The following is a 21,724-nucleotide window of genomic DNA, read 5'->3' as shown; positions in this document are numbered from 1 at the left end:
ATTTGCATATAATTTCAGTAAATGTTCTTGAACACTTTATAATGTTATTTGCTTGCCATGATAATTCTTATTCATCCTGTTTTTTTTCCCTTATGTTTTGGTGTCATACTGACATTGTATAGTAGAATCTGTATTCCATTTGCCTTGTTTCTATATTCCATAAGGCATTTGTTTGTTTGTTTATCTAGAGCCTTCAAAATACTCTTCAAAGTACAGTCCATGAGCCCGAGGATTAGCATAACCTGAAAGCTTCTTAGGAACACAGAATCTCAGGCCCACTGGGTCAGAATCTGTTCTTTAACATGATCCCCAGGTGACTTGTGTGCACATTGTAAAGAAGCACTATCTTTGAGCACAAAACTCCACATGGATATTACTGGACCTTGTAACATGAACAGTCAATACGGAACGGTGGAACTATTGTGGCTGAATTTTTTGAATGAAAGAAAAGAATTCTATCCAAAGTATTGTGTTAACTTAAAAAGCTATGTTGATGTTGGCCAACTTACATCCCTTAAATGTCTTTTCAATAAATAATACTCAAGTGAACAAACCAATTTTAAGGCTGGTAGGACATCAAAAGTCTTATGCCAAGCATCATTTAGTGTTTGGCAGAATCTCCATTCAATCAACAGTGCCAGGCACTGTGAGTGTGGAAAAGGACAAGAAGAGAAAAATGTGAAAGTACCATCACTACCCTCGGTAGATTGGGTTCTGGTGGCAGATATGGACCAAGCAGGTGTTTATACAATTAAATTTTTAAATCACAACCAGTTTGAGCATACGTAGTGAGATGCATTGTTCTGATAAATGAATCATTTATCCAATGTTTGCATGTACACTGTGTCAGGGAGAATTTGGCTCATCATATCAAGATTACAAAGAGAAAGAAACAATGGAAAGATGGCTGCTGTTACTGTCATTGCTGTTTTATCTCCTAACCAGACTCCAGAGAGTAAAAATTGAAGGCTGTTGAGGGGGACAGATCACAGAAATTATACCTCCTCAATAGATTGAAAAAAAATGGGTAAAGAGTGCCTCCAACAGTCTCCAGATAGGAAAGAGTTAGGAGGTAGACAAGATGTGTAATCTCAGGGAGACAGGTAAGAGGCCTGGACAGGACAGCAAGGCAAGGGAAGAGGCCAGTGTAAGAATCATGGGTACCCCTCTCATGGGCCAGGAAACCTGGCAGCTGACGAGCTTCCAGTAGCTGTTAGGTGAGGCCCCTTCATCAATAGCTGCCTGTAAGTGACCCTAAGCTTTTGTGAGCAGCATGCTGACATTTTCCTTTTTAATAGTCTGTTCCCACCACATTACCATGAAAAAAACCAAAAAAATAAACACAGACAATAAAAACAAACAGAAGAGGATAGATTGCTTCACACCCAGGGCAGTGGGCCAGCAAAGTGGGCATGGGAGAGCCACACACCTGGTTCTGAGGTGGGACTACACAACATGGGTGTTCAGTATGTGCCAGGCACTGCGTACCGTACTGCATTTTATACTCATCACAACCCTATAATGTAGGTGGTGTTATTATGAGCCTCATTTAACAATGAAAAAAAACATGTTCACAAAAATGAGGTCATTTACTAAAGAATTCAAACATAGCGAATGGCAGACTCAAGATCTGATTCCATAACTGTGCTTTCAACCTCTGTGGTATACAAGTAAATCATAAGAGGCAGACCCACATTACTCTTTAGAAGTTAACATGGAGAAATTATTAAATTGCAACTTGGAGAGACAAGACGAAGCATGCTGGGATAGGTGGAATCTTTTCTGTCTTCAGGATAAGGATGAGGCCACTAAGGCAGAGACAGGGCATGCCAATAAACAGATCAGCACGAACACTAGCTCCAGGGAAGGCCACAGCCGGGAGCCTGGGGCTGCAGAGTGGAGGGCATGAGCATCCAGTGTCGCTGAAGCAACAGGTGAGGGAGTTTCAAGTGACAGGGCTCAAGACATGAGGGCCAGGGGTCTAATTTATAGTGCGTTAACTACTGTGGACTTTAAACATTTCAGAATAGATATGAACTGAAGGCTTTTACCCAGGAAAGTAAAACAGATGATGATTAACTGTTTCAAATAAAGTAATATAACTTAGGAGCCATAATAATTAAACTGTGATGTTAGGGATTAATATGATTATAAATAGCACATTTTGTATAGACGTTAATTCACCACTGAGCAGTTACATTATTTGACGCTCCGTCCCACCCCTGCCTCCCACGGCTAGCCTAATACTTGGTACATTGTAAGATACGCTGGTTGGACGAGAGAAAAATACTAAATGTTCAATGTGTTTGAACAGTTGTTCTTTTCAGAAAAGAAACATAAATGGCCATAAACATATGATAATGTGTTTACATGTTCAGAGAAATATAAATACAAACTAAAAGTGATGTAGGATCTGCTTCCACCCTTTCAAATAGCAAAAAATGCTGGTGGCCAATTTGACAAAAATCTGTCTACATTTAAAACTCATATTTCCTTCAAACCAGTGATTCTACTTCTAAGAATTTGTTCTGCACGTACACTGAATAGCTGTGAAATGACACATATTCACGAACCTTCATTTCATTATTGAATGATGACTGTCTCGCCATATGTTCAACCCCTTGCTTTCTGGATTCCTCTGTTTCTTCTTTTTTTAATTCTCTCATCTTGTTGTAGCAAAGACTTCAGTATATTCCCAGGATAGATAGAATCTATATATTTTTTATCCCTTACATGCTTTAAAGGCCTTTATTCTACTCTCACCATTATATTAATTTGGCTGGGTATAGAATTCTAGGTTGTGAATAATTGTCCTTTGTCTTTCAGTTTCCAGAGCCAAAATTGGGAAGCCTAAAGACTTGGAGGTACGTTTCTCTCTTCTAAAAAAGTTTAAAACATTCCTCTTTGTTCCTTGCATTCTGGGAAAACTTCACAATGATGTGCTGTGCTGTGCTGTTTTGTTTTATTATGTTTATTTCATGTGTCAGTATTCAGTGAGCCCTTTCAATCTGAAAACTTTGATTCCAGGAAATGCTGTCATGCTGTTTCCTTAACAGTTTCTGCCCCTCGGTGATCTCTGTCCATTCTTCCAGAGCTTTCAGTTGCATAATAAACAACCAGGAATGATTTAATGGTCTCATTTCTTTTTCTTGTTACTAGTAATACCACACTGTTCTAAGCAGGTTACATCTATGAACTCACTTAGTTGTTATAACAATATTCTAAAGAATATTTACTACTATCTCTTTGTACAGATAAGGGAACTGAGGAAGGGAGATGGTAGAGAAATAGCCTAAAGTTGCACAGCTAGTAAGTAGAACAGCTACCCTCTTAATCATTTCTCATCTTGGTGGAGAAATTGCTTCAGCTTGCTTTAAAAACCATCAGCTGATTTTTTTCTATACCATTGCATTAATTTCCAGAAGTTCTCTCTGGTTGTTTCATTGTATCTTTTGTGTAATGATTTGTTCTTTTTTCATATATGCCATATTTTTATTTGTTTTTAAAGTTCATCATAGATTTTGGAATGTCTGCCTCCTGTGAATTTCATGTTCTCACTTTTTTCACTTTGTTTTTGCCTCTTTCTTTCACATTAAATTTTCTTCAATTGTCCAGTGATAGTGAGTGAAGCACCAAAGACATAGGGGCAGTTTTGTGTTTAAGGACAAGACTTGTTGACTGATGAGTCCGACTCTGGGGCAGCAGTTCCCAACGGTGGCTGTGGGGTGCCTTAAAAAATACTTGTATTTCAGCCTCTCCCAGATATTTTGATTTAGTTGATTTGATGTGAGACACGGGCATGACAATACTTAAGATCTCCCCCAGGAGATTCCCCTAGGCTGGCAAGATTGAAAATAATTCATCTTGGAGGGACTCAGTATCATCCTGAGCTAGTTATTTTATTCAGGAGAGAAATCTTTACAATCTCCTTGGATTGGGGAATGAGATGAGGCAGAGGACAAACAGCAATAAGAAAAGCTGACTACATCCAAGGAAGGAAGATGGAGAAAGCAGTAAGATTATATTATGTGAATAAATTTATTAAATCTGCTTTTAATAGCAAGTCACACCTCCACCCATAAGAGTGTGCCCCAAGTGCAGAAACCCAGTAATTCCACCTCTCTGGAAACTAAAACTCAAGTCTTCTGCCAGTGGGAAAGGTGGGATCACTTGAGTGTGGGGAGTTGGGGAGGGGAATCTGGAGAGTTTAAAACATACCACGAGGCCCAGTTTCAGCCCTGTCTTGTACCCTTGCTTGTTGAGGTACCTGATCATTCAAACTTCAGCCTTTCTGTCATTTTTACTTCATTAGAGGAGAACTGTTTGTTTCTATGTTCCCCCCAACCCCCTACCAAACAAATAGATTTCTCTTCTGAGTTGAATCAATCACCATGCATCATCTGCTTTCCAGGTTCTAGAAAGCTGACTTCATCTGTGAGCTCATCTCTCTCTGCCATTCTTTTGTCTCAGTGTACTTTTCCTCTTTGATATAACTTTTAAAGGTTTTAGATGAAATCAAAATGCTTAATCATAAATTTCTCTCTCACTGGTTCTAAATTCAACTAAGATGATTGATGAAGAAATTAACCTAAAAGCCACCAAATGACATCAAAATATGGAAGAAGAAAGCAAGAGGTCTTGAGAAACCTTGTTCATATTTCACCTTGTTGGTATTTCCTATGTAAGCCACAGGAAAAGATTTTAAGGAGCTATAGTTCCAATAACGTGAGTGCATGGATGCCCCCTGTGCCCTGGGCTAGTGTCCTTCCAGGTGACAGTCAGCACACTATTTCATGAATCCTCTGTTGAAGATATTTATTTGCCTGTTTGTCCCAACCTCTTACCAACCTGCGTATTTCTCATTTTGTTTGAAGTGGCTAATATAGAATATGATACCTAGTGGATGGCAATTAATTTCTGACAGAGAAAAGAAGGAAGGAAGGAGGGGAAATAGGAGAGACTGAAGAGGGAAAGGTGATACCTCTTCTCAGTAACTTACATGAGATCTAGAGACACCTGAGCAAGGGCACCACAGGTGGATTTAACCCACAGTTATTGGGGGTCTGATACATGCACATCACTAGACCATGCACTTTACATGTATTCTCTTTTAAATTGCTTGATAATCCTAATAGGTAGGATTACCATATCATGGAGAAAACTGAGGATCTGAGAGGACAAATAAGATGTCCAAGTGCACAAAGTCAAACTGGGTTTGGAACATACTGATTTTTGTGACCCACCTCCTCAACCCCATCCCCTGCAGATCTGTGCTTATAACACAATGCTACCTCAACTCATGAATAAAGAAAAAAACTTAATTTAATAAGATTGTCTTTCCTTCATAGGCAGAGTCAGCCAGCACATGAAGAATGTGCCCACCATATGGAGATCAGCTTGTGGAAAGGGGATTCGCATCATTAGCAGGTCCATTTGTCCCTCGGTTCATTTTTAATGACACTCACATACAGACCAGATCTACTCAAATATCACAGCTCTGTAGGAACAAACTCTATCTAACCGGAATGCCTTCTACTACAATTTAAACTCATTTATTCTTCCTTTATCCTCAGGAGAAAAGGGAAATATCTCATAATCTTCTTTCTTTTAATAAGACTGCCACACTTTGGAAAAAATTGTAATTTATAGTGTCTCTTACAAAGGAGGAAAAAAAAAATCTCACTATACTCAGCGTTGACCAGCCTCTTATCATTTATGTATTCATTCTTTATTAGATTTATATAGTATCTTTCCCCTGAAGAGCTCAGGGAGGTTCTTTCCGAGAAGTTTTAAGCAGCAAACATTATTTCAACATAATGAGCCTGGCTCTGTCTCCTACGGAAAGCAGGCAGATGATCACAAACAAGCCAAACCCGATTTATAAATGCAAAGCACAGTAGGAAGGAGCAGGACTGCGAGCAGTGTCAGAAGGGCGTTTTCACCAAAAGGCATTCATGTGACAGAGAAACATCAGCTTTTCATTCCCAAGAATCTCACCTCTTGCTGTGTATAAGGAAAGAATGTGGATGGGGGAGGTCCCATGGGTGGGAAAAAGCAGTACTGGATGGGAGAGTGAAGACCACAGAAGTGACGAGGGGTAAGGTGGTTCCTTCTGTAAAGAGTTAAGAGAGGAGGTGAGTGTGCAAGGGGAGTCAACTCAATAACCTTCAAAGGGGAACCAGCAAGTAGGGGATCATAGGGGACCCTGAACCTTGAAGTTACCCTTGCCTTTGTCCATGACGTCCATACAGTCGTCCCTAGCCCATCGTGTTCATCGTGTGTCACCAGCACAGCCAGGAACTTTCTGACACCAAGACAAGTCTGAAGAATGAGAGAAACAGGGTTGGCATGTGGTGAACACTACCTAAGTCTCCACTCTGACAGATAGGAATATAACAAATGTGTGGGTCCAAAGAATAGTTGGAAACAACTCCGTTTAGTGTGTCAATAGCTGTTCTTCTGTGTGGGCCATTTCTTATCCGGTAGGGAATATAGTGAGTGGCAGCTGCTTTATTACTGATTGAAAACTGGGTAATGATGTATGACAGCTTAGCATAACAGAGAGGTGAGTAAATTTGAGGAGGGCCAGGTTGATCAGCAGAGTGATTTAAATGTTAGAAAATAGGATTTAGGATGAGAGGCTAAGGGAATTGGGGTTATTTATCCTGGGGAAGACTTTGGGAGGCTGTTACACAGCAAGCAAAAGCCAGCTGTTCTCCATTTTAAAAGACTAATCCATGTAATGAAATGCAGAGGGTGATGTGTTAGAATAAATTCACCAAGGGACTGAGGATTTTTTAAATATACATTTATGTTATGACTTTGGGGAACTTTCAAATATAAGTTATAGTAGAGAATTATAGTTGAAATCACAGTGGAAATAGCTATAATTAGGTATTTGGGAATATATATGTGGGCTTAAATCTAATTTTAGTCAAAACACAAAATACACAAACAAACCTGAATACCCTAATTGTATGTGCAGGCTTCATTTAATAAGTTTGTTGGATACTCCTTATTTCCAAGATAATTATTTTAACTCAGTAAAATTTTCATTCAGATATGATTTGCCATAGGGTTTTTCCAGGGAAATAAACTAATCTAGAACTTTATGGGTAAAAGGAATATTGCAAAATAATTAATATCAAAGTTTTACATAATCTTAGTTCAATAGTGAAAGTACTAGGATTTGATGATATGGTATAATCCTTTTACTTTCATCTCACTTTATGTAATTTACAAAACATGTCAATTGTATCACATTATGAATACATTAAAATAAATTATGACTCAAAACATATTGTTTTATGAACCTCGTAGTAGAGAATTACTTTGCAACCTAAAAAATAATCTTCATATGGACAATTCTGAAGCCATGTATTCAGTGACTATTTTAGAGTCGAATAGATTTATGCTAGGTACATGTATCATAATTTTACTCACAGGATGAATGTTTGCCTTAGTCACTGTCTTCTTAGGAATTTTCCTCACTGATGGCTCAGAGTTTGGAGAAGGAAAGCATATCTTGTTATACATGTGCTGAAAATATTTAATCTCATATACGGGGTGTGTACTGAGTATAAGCACTGTAGATGCATTGTTTCTATTTCTCACAACTGTTATTAAAGCGAGCACGATTGCAGTGATTTTCCAGGCAGAGAAGCTTACCTTAGATCGCACCACTAGTGGGTGGCATTGCTGACTTCCTATCCAAAGACTCTAGAACATATACCCACCACTTTCAAATGTGTTTATGAAAATTAATTGACTACACAGAAAAGTAACTGTAATCTGGAAGGCTTAAATATTATATTCTATTAACACAGGGTTCAAATTTTAAACAAAATATTTAGAGCTGGTACAGCACAGTGGCTAAGACTATAAGCTTTGAAATTAGATGGGTTGGATTCAAATATTGGCCCCAAATGTTTGCCATCTCCAAAGTAGCTTCATTTGTCCCCTCTGTAATATGGATTTGGTGAGAATACCTACTTCTTAAAACTGTTTTGAGAATCAAGTGAAATCCTGAATGTAAAACACTTACTGTAGTATGGGTATACAGTAAATCCTCAATAATTGTTATTGGAGACACTAAATTACATGTTTATGCAGATATAAGTCCAATATTCACCTTTAGATAGCAAAACAACAAAATTCTGAGTTTCAAACTAACATGTATGCCACTGAGATATTATTTTGCTATTTCCTTTTTTTGTCTTTCTCATACTTTCCAACTTTGTTGTCAAAATGGAAAACAGTAAAATAGTTGCAGAATCCTGCCCCTTTAACAAGCGTTTTAATTTGGTATGTTAACTTTCTTATGGGAGGCTGCTGTTTAATAATACATTTTCAGGAAAGCATGTCTTTCAGATTAAGTTGTTTACATTTCAAATCAATATGGTAAAATTCAAGTATATTTTCATTATTCACAGCCTTAGTTTCATGCCTTCGAATTATTCCAAAAATTTTCCCTCATCATAGCTGCCTAAGTGGTCTTAACAGATACATTAGCGCCATCTTTCGGCAAAAATGACTCATGAGCTTAATGTTTTTTCATAACTGCTCACTCTCAATGGAATCTTCTATATGGTCAATCTGAAATTGATCCAAAGGCAAATAAAGTTGAAACAATTACATTATAAATTTTTAAGTGACTTTAGTCTTGAAAGTGAACTGAGCAACTTCTTTACTTCCTACCACAATAACTCAAAAAATAAACAGCAAAGACATAGTTTAATAATATATTTTGTGAATACAGAATGCTCTTACCTCTCTGTTCTTTTTATGTACTTGCCCAATAATGCCAGATTCATATAAGAGCACTAACTCCCTAATCGCTGCGTCATTTGTGTCTGGACCTTATTGCAGAGTAATCTGAGATCTCTCCTATGTTCTCAGATGATGGTCCACTAACCGCTGACCTGCTTGGCCCAGAATCATTCTAAGTCTGGATAGATTCTAGCCATCTGCCTTTCTCCAGGTGTGTGTCATTCTCAGGCTGTTCTGTTGGCCATTTTTCTACTTTGATACCGTGGAGGCCTTTGCTCTTACTATACCCTGACTAATATTTTAAAAATCAATATACCAAAAAAATTCTGAATTTATATTTATTCAGTTTCTATGAAGACTCTGAGTTGCAGAGTTTAGTAAGCACACTGTTTCCTGTCCTTTCATAGAGAAACAGCTAAATGGGAAAAAAAATCCTGTTATACTCTTATTTACACATGTGTTTGTATCTAATGAACTATATTAAAGATGATTTGTTCACTAGAAATACTTAAGAACTTTAAATTTATTATTTTAAATGCTAAGAGATTACAGATACTAAATGTATGGACCATCATTTCCAGCAGTACAGAATTTTCCAAAATCTTGAAATGTATGTGTGAATTTTTAATTAACAGGAAAGAGAGCCATATCAGGTACTAAATATAACATCACTTTCATCATAACAAGAAAAAAAACTGAAAACTTTATTGGGGAAATAAGACATAGCTCAATCCATTGTTCCTAAGAGTGTGTATTTAACATAGTGCAATGATATTAATAGAACACTACAAAGGAGTAACAAATTCATACTACTTCAAAATGGCATACTCATATGTAAAAATAATGTACTTACTAAAAGACAGTTGGATAACAAATTGCCTTAGGTCAAATTCTCTGACTCCATCCTAAGATGGAGATAGCGTTCAGCAACCTTGTTAGGCAGTGCTCGATAAAAGAACCCCGAGCAAACAGGGAAGGAAGATGAGGCAGAGACTGAACTGCGATGCTGTTCAGCAGAGGTGGAAGCCAATCCTTTGGGGACCTCTGGAGCAGGGATGGCTCCTCGGAGATGTCCCAGATTTAGGCAGTGCGCCTTTGTCCCAGTCATCAGATGTGTGTTACCTGCAAGGAAAGGATATAGCCTTGTGCAAGGCAGCTCGTCTTGGCAATTCCCGGATGTCAACAGTGAGCACTCCCAGCAGCTGGTGACTGAGTGCCTCTACTGCCAAGGGGCAAGCTGGGTGGTGCACTTCAATACTCACTGCATTGCTGGAGTTAGATAAGGGAGAATTCCTACTGCTGATATTTTTAGTCCTGATTTTAGCCTTCTTCACTAACTTGATATATCTAGTCCATCCTTTTACTCAAATTCTATTTAATGCAGAAATTATTAAACTTACAGTGAGATCTAAGATAAGAATGACAGATTCTTAGCTCACAGTGACATATCAGTTACCATGTCCTGAATAGATCACTACATTTTTTGGATAAATTCTTCTGGCACTACTTTCAGGGCCAACCTTTTAGCATCTTGGTTTCCAGATGATGTACCAAGACACTGGGGCACTGCAGCAAACTCGCTGGAGAATCCTGGAATATTTAAATTTCTGAGGAAGCATAACAGTTTCAGACAGCCTGTGAAATACTACCTCAAGGTGGTTCACAGTGTTAACAGATCATGCTGTATTTTTTTTGATGAACTTTTGTAGAGGTGTAGTCTGGGTGAAAATCAACTAACATCAAAATTAATCATGGAACGAGAAATAAAGATGACAAGGTCCAATTCAAGCGCAAGGTTTGAGAAACTGTCACACCCAGTAAGATGCACATATTTGGCTAATAAGTAATTGTGGCTAAGAAAGAAATGTGAAATACTGTTTTTCTTTCAATGTAAACATATTTTTTTAAGTGACTAATGAGTTGTTAAGACAAATATGCATGAACACCTATGGGTGCTGTAAAAATATTACTGAGTCACTAGTGGTGTCATGAACCAAGAAAGTATGAGAACTGGGTTAGCATGTGATCGTGGTTGAGAGAAGGATGTTCCACGTAGAAGAGGCTGCATGTGCAACAGCCCTGTGTCTAAAATAAGAAGACCCTAGTATGGATGTGATGGACTGGCACAAAATGATGAGGTGGAGGAGAGCAGGCCAGATCTGATGGCTGTTGTAGACCTATTAACTTGGCATTACTCCTTGAAGGCAACAGCAAGGGTTTTAATAGAGGAGAGGCACATAGTCAGAGTTGCATTCTAAAACGATGGTTCTAGCATCACTATCAATAAAAGTACGGTAATTTATAAATATTTGAGACAGTTTAGTGACCCAGGGGAGATATAATATATACCTAAACCAACACAAGTTTAGTTAGAATAGAAAGGCCAGGTTTTAGATGTATAATTAAGAGAGACTGGCCATCAATTGAATGCAAGATGTAAAGACAGAAATTCAAGAATGACTACTTGACTTTTGACTTGTACCACTTGAAGATCAGTCTGCGCCCCAAAATGAGGAAAGCAGTGGAGAAGCATATTTTCGCAATGTTCAGTTTTGCTTTGGCACATGGAACATTTAAGGAGACCTGAAAATAGAGCTGCCCACATGGATCTAGAGGTCCCTGTAAGACCAAGTAAGTGGATTTTATGCCATTAAAGTGGAAGATATTATCCTTCTACTTTAGAGGTACATGGAGTGAGAAAAGAAGAGTCTATGACCCCTGGGACTACATTCAGCTGGAAAAAAAGAAACCTGGAATAAAGGACACCGTTTCTTGCTGGGGGGACTGTACAGCACTATCAGGAAGCCAAGCACCTCGTTTCCTTGCTCTACTTCCTCAAGGTCCACTCAAGTTCCAAGATGCAGCTGGAGCTCCGATACCTGTTCGGGCAGGAGGAAGAGGGCACGCCCACTCTCTTTTAAAGAGAAAGCTGTGCCCCACAGGACATTTCTTTCATGGACCAGCGGCTAGAAGTCAGTCAGATGTGAAGTCACGAATTCATCCAGGTTTGCCCGAATTTTCCCAGTCTTACTACAGAAAGTCTCTCGGCCCTGAAAGCCCCTCCAACCCAGGCAAACAGGAACAGCTGGTCACCCAGTCACATGATCACATCCTGATGCAAGAAAGGACAGAACTCTTAAGGTGTTGAACAATGGACTCAGTTTAAAACAGGTTCTGTTGGTCAGGAGGAAGGAAAAATGGATGCTCAGATAGCATGGGAATGCAACAGACACGGGCAAGCAACGAGCATTGTCTCCTTTCTTTGTTACAGCCAGTGATCAAGACTTTGGGTGCATCAACTTAAGGGATGAATGGAGAAAGAGAAGGTCATTAAGAAGACTGAAAAAGGACTGTTTGAAATGGAGAAAAACAACAGAAACTGAAGAACAGTATAAGAAAAGAGTAAATGTCAAGAGGAAGTTTTCCCTATATAATCAAATACTGCAGATAAGGCCTGAAAAGTATCCCCAGTTGAGTTGTAGCTAAAAATTAATGCAGCCATGGGTCAGGGTAGGGGGTGGGGGGTGGGTATCTAGGAAAAGAAAGGTCACCAAAAACTGGAAAGAAACACAGAAGAGGGTATGGGCAAGTGGAAACAAACCGCACTTACCTCAAAACTTTAGCAACATTAATGCTGCATCTCAGGCCGATCCTGAGAACAGATGTTGCTTCAGTTTTTTCCCCAGCTTTTTGACATATAATTGACATATAATATTGTGTAATTTTAACGTGTAAAAGGTAATGATTTGATAAGAGGTATATCTAGGGAAATGACTACCACAATAATGTTGGTTAACACATCCGCCACCTCACAGTTACATTTTGTGTGCATGTGGTGAAAGTGTACTCTCTTAGCAGTTTTCAAATATACAGTCCAGGTCACCATTAGGCCGCCAGAACTTATTTACCTTACAACTGGATGTTTGCAACCTTTGACCACCTTCACCTAATGAGACATCACCTCACACCTGTCAGATTGACTGTTACAAAAATGACAACAGATAACAAGTGCTGGCAAAGACGTGGAAAAATAAGAACCTTTGTGCACTGTTGGTGGGATTGTACATTGGTATAGACACTATGGAAAAGAGTATGCAAATCAAAATTTCTTAAAAAATTAAAAATAGCACACCATGTGATCCAGCAGTTCCACTTGTGGGTATGTATCTAAGAGAAATGAAATCAGGATCCTGGAGACCTACCTACACCCCCAGGTTCATTGCAGCATCATTCGTAATACCCAAGACATGGAGGCAACCCAGGCACTTAGTAGTTATCCAGTGCTAGTGCCTCAGTCCCCTCAGAGAATACATTTGCTTTGCCTCGGGAACATTATTTCCTCTGACAGAGAGCTTCTTGTAACTTAAGCACTCTCCTATCTGTATCTTTCTTCCTGGCAACCTTACAAAATACTTGATGCATGCTTGCAGTAGGCGCTGCCTGCTCTCAACATTTGCCCGGTGGAAAGAAAAGCTTCAGGGGTTTAATTCTCCAGCTCTCCTGTCTATAATCACAAGATTCTTGACATGATGTAAAGAGGCTACGGTTTTTGATGGTAAGTAAAACATAACTTCACTGTAAATGGCAGGGTCCCAACCTCCTATTTATTCCCAGCTTGCTCACCCACATACTTCAGCACCAAATGTTTATCTTACCAGGATTTTAGGTTCCAGATTTCTCCTTATGTACCGGCTTCTCGCTGCCTTCATTTTCTTTTTCCTATCCTGTTTAGATTTCATGGTCCATCGCCTCAACCAAACCTTTTTTCCAGTTTGCTTCCTTTCCCTATTCTCCTCTGGAAAATCCCAACCTTGATCAGTCTGGCTGCCCCACTTGCCCATCTAAGCAAAACAGCATCTGAGCGCTGCTTAAGAAACTCACACGAAACCCCTCGTCAGCTCTCTCACGCGTCCTTTACAGAAAGCTGCTCTATTTTCAAAAACCAGACTACTTTCTTCTGTCACCTGCACTTTAAACTCAGCAGACAATCTCACCTTCCACCTCAAGAATCAAAGCAAAGCCATCAGACGGGAACTACTTCAATCCTGACACAGCTACTAAATCCTCCTGTCGTAATGAAGGAGATGGCTCTCCTCCCTCCCCATGTGTGCCCTGGACTCTGTCTTCTTTGGCCTACTTTCCTGTAATATTGTCAACTGCCCTGTCCTTTACTCCTGGTTATTTTTCCCTTCTTTTCATTGGTACCTTCCCAGGCATAAGCCAGTAAAACTCTCTCAGAATTTAAAAAAAAAAAATCTTGACTTTTTTGTTCCAACTCTCTCTTTACAATCAATTATTTTGAATAAGTCGTTTATTCTCACTACCTCCATTTATAATTCCCCATCTGTAAATTTTGCAACTTACTCCAATCTGCATTCTGTGCCTATTACTTCACAGAAATGCATTTCAATGAAGTCACCAGTACTCATCATGCTGCTGCAGCCAATGAACAGGTGTTACACCCTTTTGTCTTGGACTGTGAGTGAGGACGTGCAGTGCTCAAAAAGAGCGCCTGAGTTCAAATCATGGCTTTGCCACTTGCTAGTTGTGTGACCCTGGGGAAGTCCATTGGTGATCTACTTTTATATATGAAATAGAGTACAATAGGTAACTTACCTAACAGAACTGATTTGACAAGTAAATGAGATAAGTGATACTTAGGACAACATACAGCACAAAATTTATATTGAATAAATATTAATTTTGGTCATGATTATTTTTGTCTGCCCCTTTTATGGGAGACAATTTTCCAAGGATTTCTCACATTTTGCACACCTTGAGAGGAAAGGCACTGATAGCCTTTTTATACATAGTATCTTTTTAGAAGATAGAGACTTGCTTTAGAGAAGGCTTATTATTTGCTGTCCAGTATAATGAAGATAATCTCTCCCTCAAGCAAAATTGGGCAATTTTGCTTATAGTCAGTGCTAAAAAATTGGAGTTTCCTGAGCTCAGAGACACACAGCTGTGATGCAAACTCATGTGTGTGCAGTGTCCACCTCGGCCCACCCTTCACTGGCCCCAAGGAACTGGGGGGCAAGGGAAACATTTGCAAACACGAAGTTCATGTTGTCTGCTCAGTCACAGACAATAAAGTCCTTTGTCTCTGACTCAGGAGTTTCTTGTCTTCCATCAGTATCCCTGAATTGTGGCAGACCGCTTGTTAGCTTAGCAAATACAGTGAAATCTCAGGCCGTTCACAGTTCTTGGCACTCTGACACAGCCCCGCTTTGGAAACTTGAGAACATCTTCCTGAAACTCACTGTCCTCAGTGTTCATTACACTGCACGGCTGACTCCTCCTGTGACCCCTTCTTATTCTTTTTGCTTCTTACTCCTAAAGTAATCATGGGTATTGTTGGTGTTCCTTGGAGTTCTGTCTCTCTTTACTCCTCTGCCTTAATCTTTCCATACCTGTCTGAAATATTCTTCTCTCCCTTCACGGTTTCAGTTAGCATTTCATTGATGACGACTCTAAATCTATATCGATATTCCAGACCTTTCTGCCAATCGCCAAAACATCTATCTGATTGGTTGCTAGGCACTTTCATTTGAATTACTCTTTGGTGCCTAAAACCTAGCATAATGAAAATTGAATTTGTCTTTGTCTCGAACATTTCCTCTTGCTTTAGTTTCAGTAATGGAGCTATCTCCCACGACTGTTTCTCAGATTACAGTACACGTGCCATCCCACTCATTCACCCACACTGTCAATCAATAGGAGTTTGTCAATCAAACTCCTATTCTGGAAGGATTCAGTGTGCTGAACAATCCTGGCCATACAGATGTATGTCCTATTCCCAAAGCACTTTAGGGGTTCAATGTCAAATATGAGTATTAAGTAATGTAGATAATATTATTTTTTAAAGTAGAGGGAAGGCCCTTCTGCCTCTAGGTATGATGGAACTGATGCTACCAGACTAATTCATCCACCAAAACAAAACAAAATTAGATGAATAAAACAAAAACAGCTGCTTGGTGACATCAGAGAGTAGTAAGAGACAGCGTGAGTAGTCAAATTTCCAGAACAAAGGGAAATTCATAGAGTGGAGTCAGATGTTCTCCAGGGCTTTTGTCCATAGAGGCACATGTTAGTTTGAAGTACTGGTCATACGAACATGCCAGAAAGGAGTTGCCTACAGGTTGGAACCTTTACTGGCCTGAGGGAGGAAAAATGAATTAAGGGCTGAAAGCAGACAAAACCTGAAAACTCAAGGTGCCAGAGAAAAAGAGAACCACAAGTAGGTGAAGCCAGCTATCTACATGAAATTGCTCCTACGACATCTGTCAGTTCCTACATTTCACATATACAAGGGCAGCTGCCAAGTAACCAAACACAAAGCAAGTTTATGAGATCGAAAACCCAGATAGAAATATCAGCAGTTTCCCAGTACTGAATACAGAGCTCAAGACCAACTCAAGAAGAACAGCCATAATAGGCACCTTAGGCATTCAATTAAAATCCAGGAAGAGCTAAACCCTAAGAAGAAGGCAAACACAAAAAAGGAACTTGAGTCCATTAAAGGTGATCTGTCTTCTATTTAACTGACAAGAAAAAATCGAACCCTTTCCAGGGGAGGAGAGTGTTACCTGAAGATTCTAGAATTATCAGTATATCACTATTTAACAAAGAATTGTCAAACATATCAAGAATTGGGATAATGGTCACACATTAGGAAAATAAACAGACAAGGTACACAGACCCACAGGTAATCCAGATAGTGAGGCTATCAGACATGGACTTTAAAACCATATAACATGTTTAGGCAAATAGAAGAAGAGAAAAGAATGGACAGAAGCAAAATTAGAAGAGACTGCCTGAAAAAAATTATAACACTGATGAAGGACAACTAGCCTTCTAAAAACAGATTTAAGAAGTTATAGGAACCTCAAACAGGATTCTAAGAAAACCACACTTCTCAACAAAAAATGGGCAACTGTTCGAATAAGCACTTCACAAAGGAGTACAACGAATGGCCAGTAGGCACTTGACCGTGGTCAGCAGAGGCTGGCATGGTGTGTCCATGTTCGCCCCTCACATCTCATTTCCTATACTCTCTGCCTCAACGGGATCCTTATTTCCATTCTTGCAACAAATCCTAAAGGTCCAAGCCCAACAATTGTGCTTCTCCCATTCTTTGGAATATGCTACCCCACATCTTCATGTGATTAACCCCTTCTCATCATTTATTATCAGCTCCAAATTTCCTGAACAAATTAGACTCCTCCCCCAGTCTCCCTGTCACGAAAAAATATTTAATTTCTTTATAGCCCTTGCACTATTCAATATTAGCTCCTCTGTTCACTTGTTTTATTTTCTTTATTGAATGGGTATCCCTGCAGCATCTGAATTCCATTTGTGCAAAGAGATTGTCTGCTTTGTTCACCACTATATCTCAGGGCCTAACAGAAAGCCTAGCATGTAATACATGCTCAATTTTTGATGGTTAAATAAACAAGTGAATGGATATATATGTAATAATAAACACTGACTTCATGAGCTAATATGTAATTATCTTTAGATATTTATCCTCAAGATATCTTTAGAATTTTCTCTTACTCTATTCTACTTACCTAAACCCCTCAAGGTCCAGCTATACTTTTATATTTACATGATGACTTACTTGACTAATTCCACCATCCTTTATTTTCTGAATTTTGTATTTCTTTGTATTTTCTAAATTCATACAGACTTAGAGCTTCATCATATATTTTATTTCATTTTATTTTTTTAAACTACTCAAAATTAAAAGTTCAATTTGTTTCTGCATGAGACTAAAAACTCCTTGAAGTAGTCCTTCTATATACACTACTGCATATAGCATTTTATTGAATGATGTTCACTGATTTACAGATTGGTTGATGATGAGTTTAATATAATAAACCAGAAGTAGAAACATGGCAACAATGATTTATAAATTAAGAGAAACAGTGTTAACAGGAAGGAGGTTGTAACTATTTGGGACCATTTGTAACATATCACTGCCATCCTTAATTGAGATTACCCTCATTTGAATGGTTCTAAAAGTCATTTTCCAGTTTATTTTTTTTCTATCCTTTTTTCTCTATCTTCTCAATGAAAACAAATGTGACCTGTTATGCTGGTGATTGTTAATGTCTGACTGTCTTCGAGTCACTTTTGTTTGGTCCATCTCCAAAACTGTGAATTGTTCCGTCTAAACAATAAGAGAAAGATTGTAGTGCTTGGTACTCCCCTTCTTCTTAAACTATCCAAAACTTATCAGTCCTTTAAGACTTGCTCAAATCTTATACTCCCTAAGGTCTTCCCTGGCTGATCTAGTCCAAATTGATCTTCCTCCCACACTTCTATGCATCCCTCTTAGTCCTTGGCATATTGATAAGTAAGTGTTCTGTGAGAATCACTAATAAATCAGTTTTCTTTACAAATAAATAAGGCAATTTAATATTTAAGGAGTAAGAAAATAATACTCTTAATCTATTAGCAGATCAGTATGTTTCAAGCATTTAAAGAGAAATCTACAGATCCATGAATAACAGAAATGCAAAGGATGACAAATGCATGGAACTTAAATTGAAGCAAAATAAAAGGATATCGAGTACAAAAAGATCAGACAGACCATCACTTTTAAAGTGAATAGAAGAAAGAGCATTTGCTATGGTTTTAAGAGGAAAAACGTTATCACTTATCAAAAGCAAAGATGATTTAGCTTGGTTGCAGCAACACGTGAAGGATTAAAGAAAACATAATACTCCTCAGACACAAAGGTGACAATAGACTGAATAAAAAGAAAATTGAAATGTGAAATACAAGAGAGAGCTCTGACACGAGAACAAGTAAATGAAAAAGAAAAAAAAAAACAAAGTAAAGGGGAAAACAAATCACTTATTGCAGGGTGAGACAGAAAGTAAGAACAACTATATAAAGAAGAAAAGATAGCCAGGTCTCCCCAGAGTGTGAAGGATAAAAGCCGATTTAACTGAAGAAAGCCAAGAACTCTCTCAAATCCCATGAACTCCCTGGAACAAAAGACCAAGAATAGTATTGACATAGACAGGGTAGGGGTTGAGATAAAGAGAAGCAGCTGGGATACAGAAACGGGATTAAAGACAACCTTGGAGTATATTAAAACATTTCAACAAAAACAGGTGAGACACAAAGGGACTAAATCATCTGCAGAGAAAAATACAGCACTTGTACTTCCCCAAAAGAGAACGCGGCGTTGCTATGAAGTGCGTACACCAAAGAAAATAGAATGCGGATGGAGTTGGCAGGGATTCCAGGACGTGCAGGGCGGGGCAGGCAGGAACTTGAGCCCGCATCGGGGTGGAGAGGAAACACGCGCCGGACTCGGCCGGTGAGGACCGACCACGGCTCAGGCAGAGAAAGAACAGGGAGGCGAGGTAATAACTAAAGCAGAACGAACCTGATATTTTCAAGAAGCCAAAATATAACGTTTCAGGGTTACAAAGGAAGGGGGAAAGTGAGGCAGCAGGCACAAAATGAATCTAAGAAAATTCGTCTTATGACATTTGCTGGGAAAAGGAGGAGATTTAAGTTGAAATGACAAAGTCACACAAATGCAAAAGTCGTCAGTAGATTACCAGGGCAGAAAGTCAGGACACCTTCAAAAATTCAGACAGGACAACAGCCTTCGTACATTAAGGACGGGATGGCAAGGGTTGGGCAGGAGGGCAGAGAAAGGAGGATTTCCCCACGCAGAGGCTGAGAGCACATGTGCCTGTATCCTGCACAGAGAAAAAGAAACCTAGGAATCAAATAAAGATGAATTAAGTAAAATAAGCAAAATAAATAAATAAAGGAGGAAAGAGAGTGAAGTGGTGTAAACCTAAAAAATATTTTGTGCATGTAAGTATTCTACAAAATAAACTTCAAATCTGTGAAGGATAACATTATAGGGGAAAAAGTGTAGTTTCTCATTTCGAGAAAAACAAAAACCTCTACGTCACATCATATACCCAATTCACGGCCAAGGGTGGCATTTAAATATGAAAAATAAAATGCAACTAAAGGAAAATACGGTGAATGTTTATCTGGTCACAACCATAAAGTGACCTTTCTAAATACATATGTCAAAGTCAATCCGTAAATTGACTAATTAAAACTTTTGTATGTTAAAAATCACCATAAAGCAATATAAAAGGTAAGTTTACAACAAACTAGGAGAACAATTTACAACCTATATGACAAAGAGTTACCAATTTTAATACAGAGGTATCTCTGAAAAAATACTTAAGAAAAGAATATCCTAATCAACAAGAACTAGAGGTTCACAAAAGAAGAAATACAAATAGCTTCGAGCCCTTTAAAAAGTTTGTTTCCAGTATTATTTCAGGAAATATAAAGTTACTAAATAATATGATAGCTTATTATGCCTGTCAATTTGGCAAAAAAAAAAAAGAAAATCAAAGTAAAACTCTGTAATATCAAGATCTCATGTGCAAACATTCACATTTTCCCGAGTCACACATAAATGGAGGTGTGCTATCTGGAAGACAACTGGCAACAGATCTCATAGCTTAAAAATGACTGACTTTAAGATAGGAATTAATCTGAAGTAATAAAATAGGAATATGAAACAAAACATTTCTATAGTAAGGCTAATTGCAAAATTGTAAGAAAAAAACTTGGAAACTAATATTTAATAATATAATTTGATCAAACCAATCACTCAATATACATATGATAAAATATTGTGCTAACATGTCCTAACATTAAAAATTATGTAGTAGGAAATATGTAATGACATGTAACACAGTCACAACATGCTACATACATGAAAATATAAACAATGGTCATCCTGAGTAGTTGCTTATAAACAATTGTTTTCTTATTTATAGGTTTCCTAAGTATTTAGTCCAATAAATAAGCTTTATTTTAATGATATGACAATGTAAAAATGTCATAGTAGAAGATAATTTAATGACACAGAGTAAAAATGGATTAGAAGATAGGACATATATATTTATGACCAGAAACACACTACACACAAACACACACACTCACCCACACAGGTTAACTCTAGGAAATTATATTGTATTCTAGGCTATTTTAATGGGTGATTTTTCCAAACTGTTCACAAGAAATATTTATCACTTTTGCACTAGATTTGAAAAATGTAATTGAGTAAGAACCACTTTTTTTGGCTAAGATAGAACAGTTATTAAATTGGTATTTCCAGAAAAGGCAAACAGCAAAAGCTGTTTTGTGTGTGTATAATGGGGTGAACTAAGAATGATGACTGAGAGAAAGGAAAAGTAATGGAGAAACAAGTTGGTTTAATCTGGTTGCAAAGAGAAACGACTGCCTGGGGAACATTTCAAGAAAAGTAAACACATAGAAAATGAAACAGGAGATCAAAGTTGATTTTCCAGGGTCAACAGTGATGAATTCTCTTCCCCAAAATGTACGGGGCAGGAGTCCACACTGAAGTGGGCATAAACACAGCATGTCAAATGTTCCAATAAGAGGAGGGGTGGGAATTTAAAGTTGAGTAGAAAGATCATGTTCTGTGAATATTTTTGAAATATACCATTGAGCCCTTACTTGAAAAAAAGTCATCACTTTAATGTGTGCTGACACATTAAAGACAAAGATTTTGAGAGAGAGAGATAGGGAGGTACTCTGTCCTTAGGATCTACCGATCTACTTGAAGAAACAATAAATGTAAATAAATATAAGTTAATAATAAATATGTATGTGTTAGAAAATATTGGGTTAATGTCAGATAAGTAGTATCAACCGCAAGACATAAATGCTCAGAGCAGGGCGACACAGGTAAGGGCCAGGGTTAGCCAGAAAGTTTTTGCAGGGCAAATGGGATTCTGGTTGTCATTTGGATAGTAGAGAATGAGTAGACAATGTGACAAGGCACTTGGGGGACCGGAAGATGACATCACGAATGCCATTCCATAGAGGGCAGAAGTGCACCGACAGGCAGCGCAGGGGAGGAAAC

The 21,724-nt window shown here is 38.3% G+C and overlaps 1 long non-coding RNA gene across 1 annotated transcript; it reads right to left on the bottom strand.

Moving 5' to 3' along the window:
• Positions 1 to 6,222: 6,222 nt before the first annotated feature.
• On the bottom strand, positions 6,223 to 12,262 carry LOC118935375 (uncharacterized). Its single transcript, XR_008994953.1, has 3 exons — positions 11,583 to 12,262; positions 9,623 to 9,891; positions 6,223 to 6,321 (listed from the first exon to the last, which is right to left on the bottom strand). It is a non-coding gene; the product is annotated as an uncharacterized LOC118935375 (long non-coding RNA).
• Positions 12,263 to 21,724: the final 9,462 nt, after the last annotated feature.

This window comes from Manis pentadactyla, chromosome 19 (genome assembly GCF_030020395.1).
Source record: "Manis pentadactyla isolate mManPen7 chromosome 19, mManPen7.hap1, whole genome shotgun sequence".
NCBI classification, from domain to species: Eukaryota; Metazoa; Chordata; class Mammalia; order Pholidota; family Manidae; genus Manis; species Manis pentadactyla.
The sequence above is the reverse complement of the archived record's forward strand: the minus strand, read 5'-3'. Positions and strand labels throughout refer to the sequence as shown.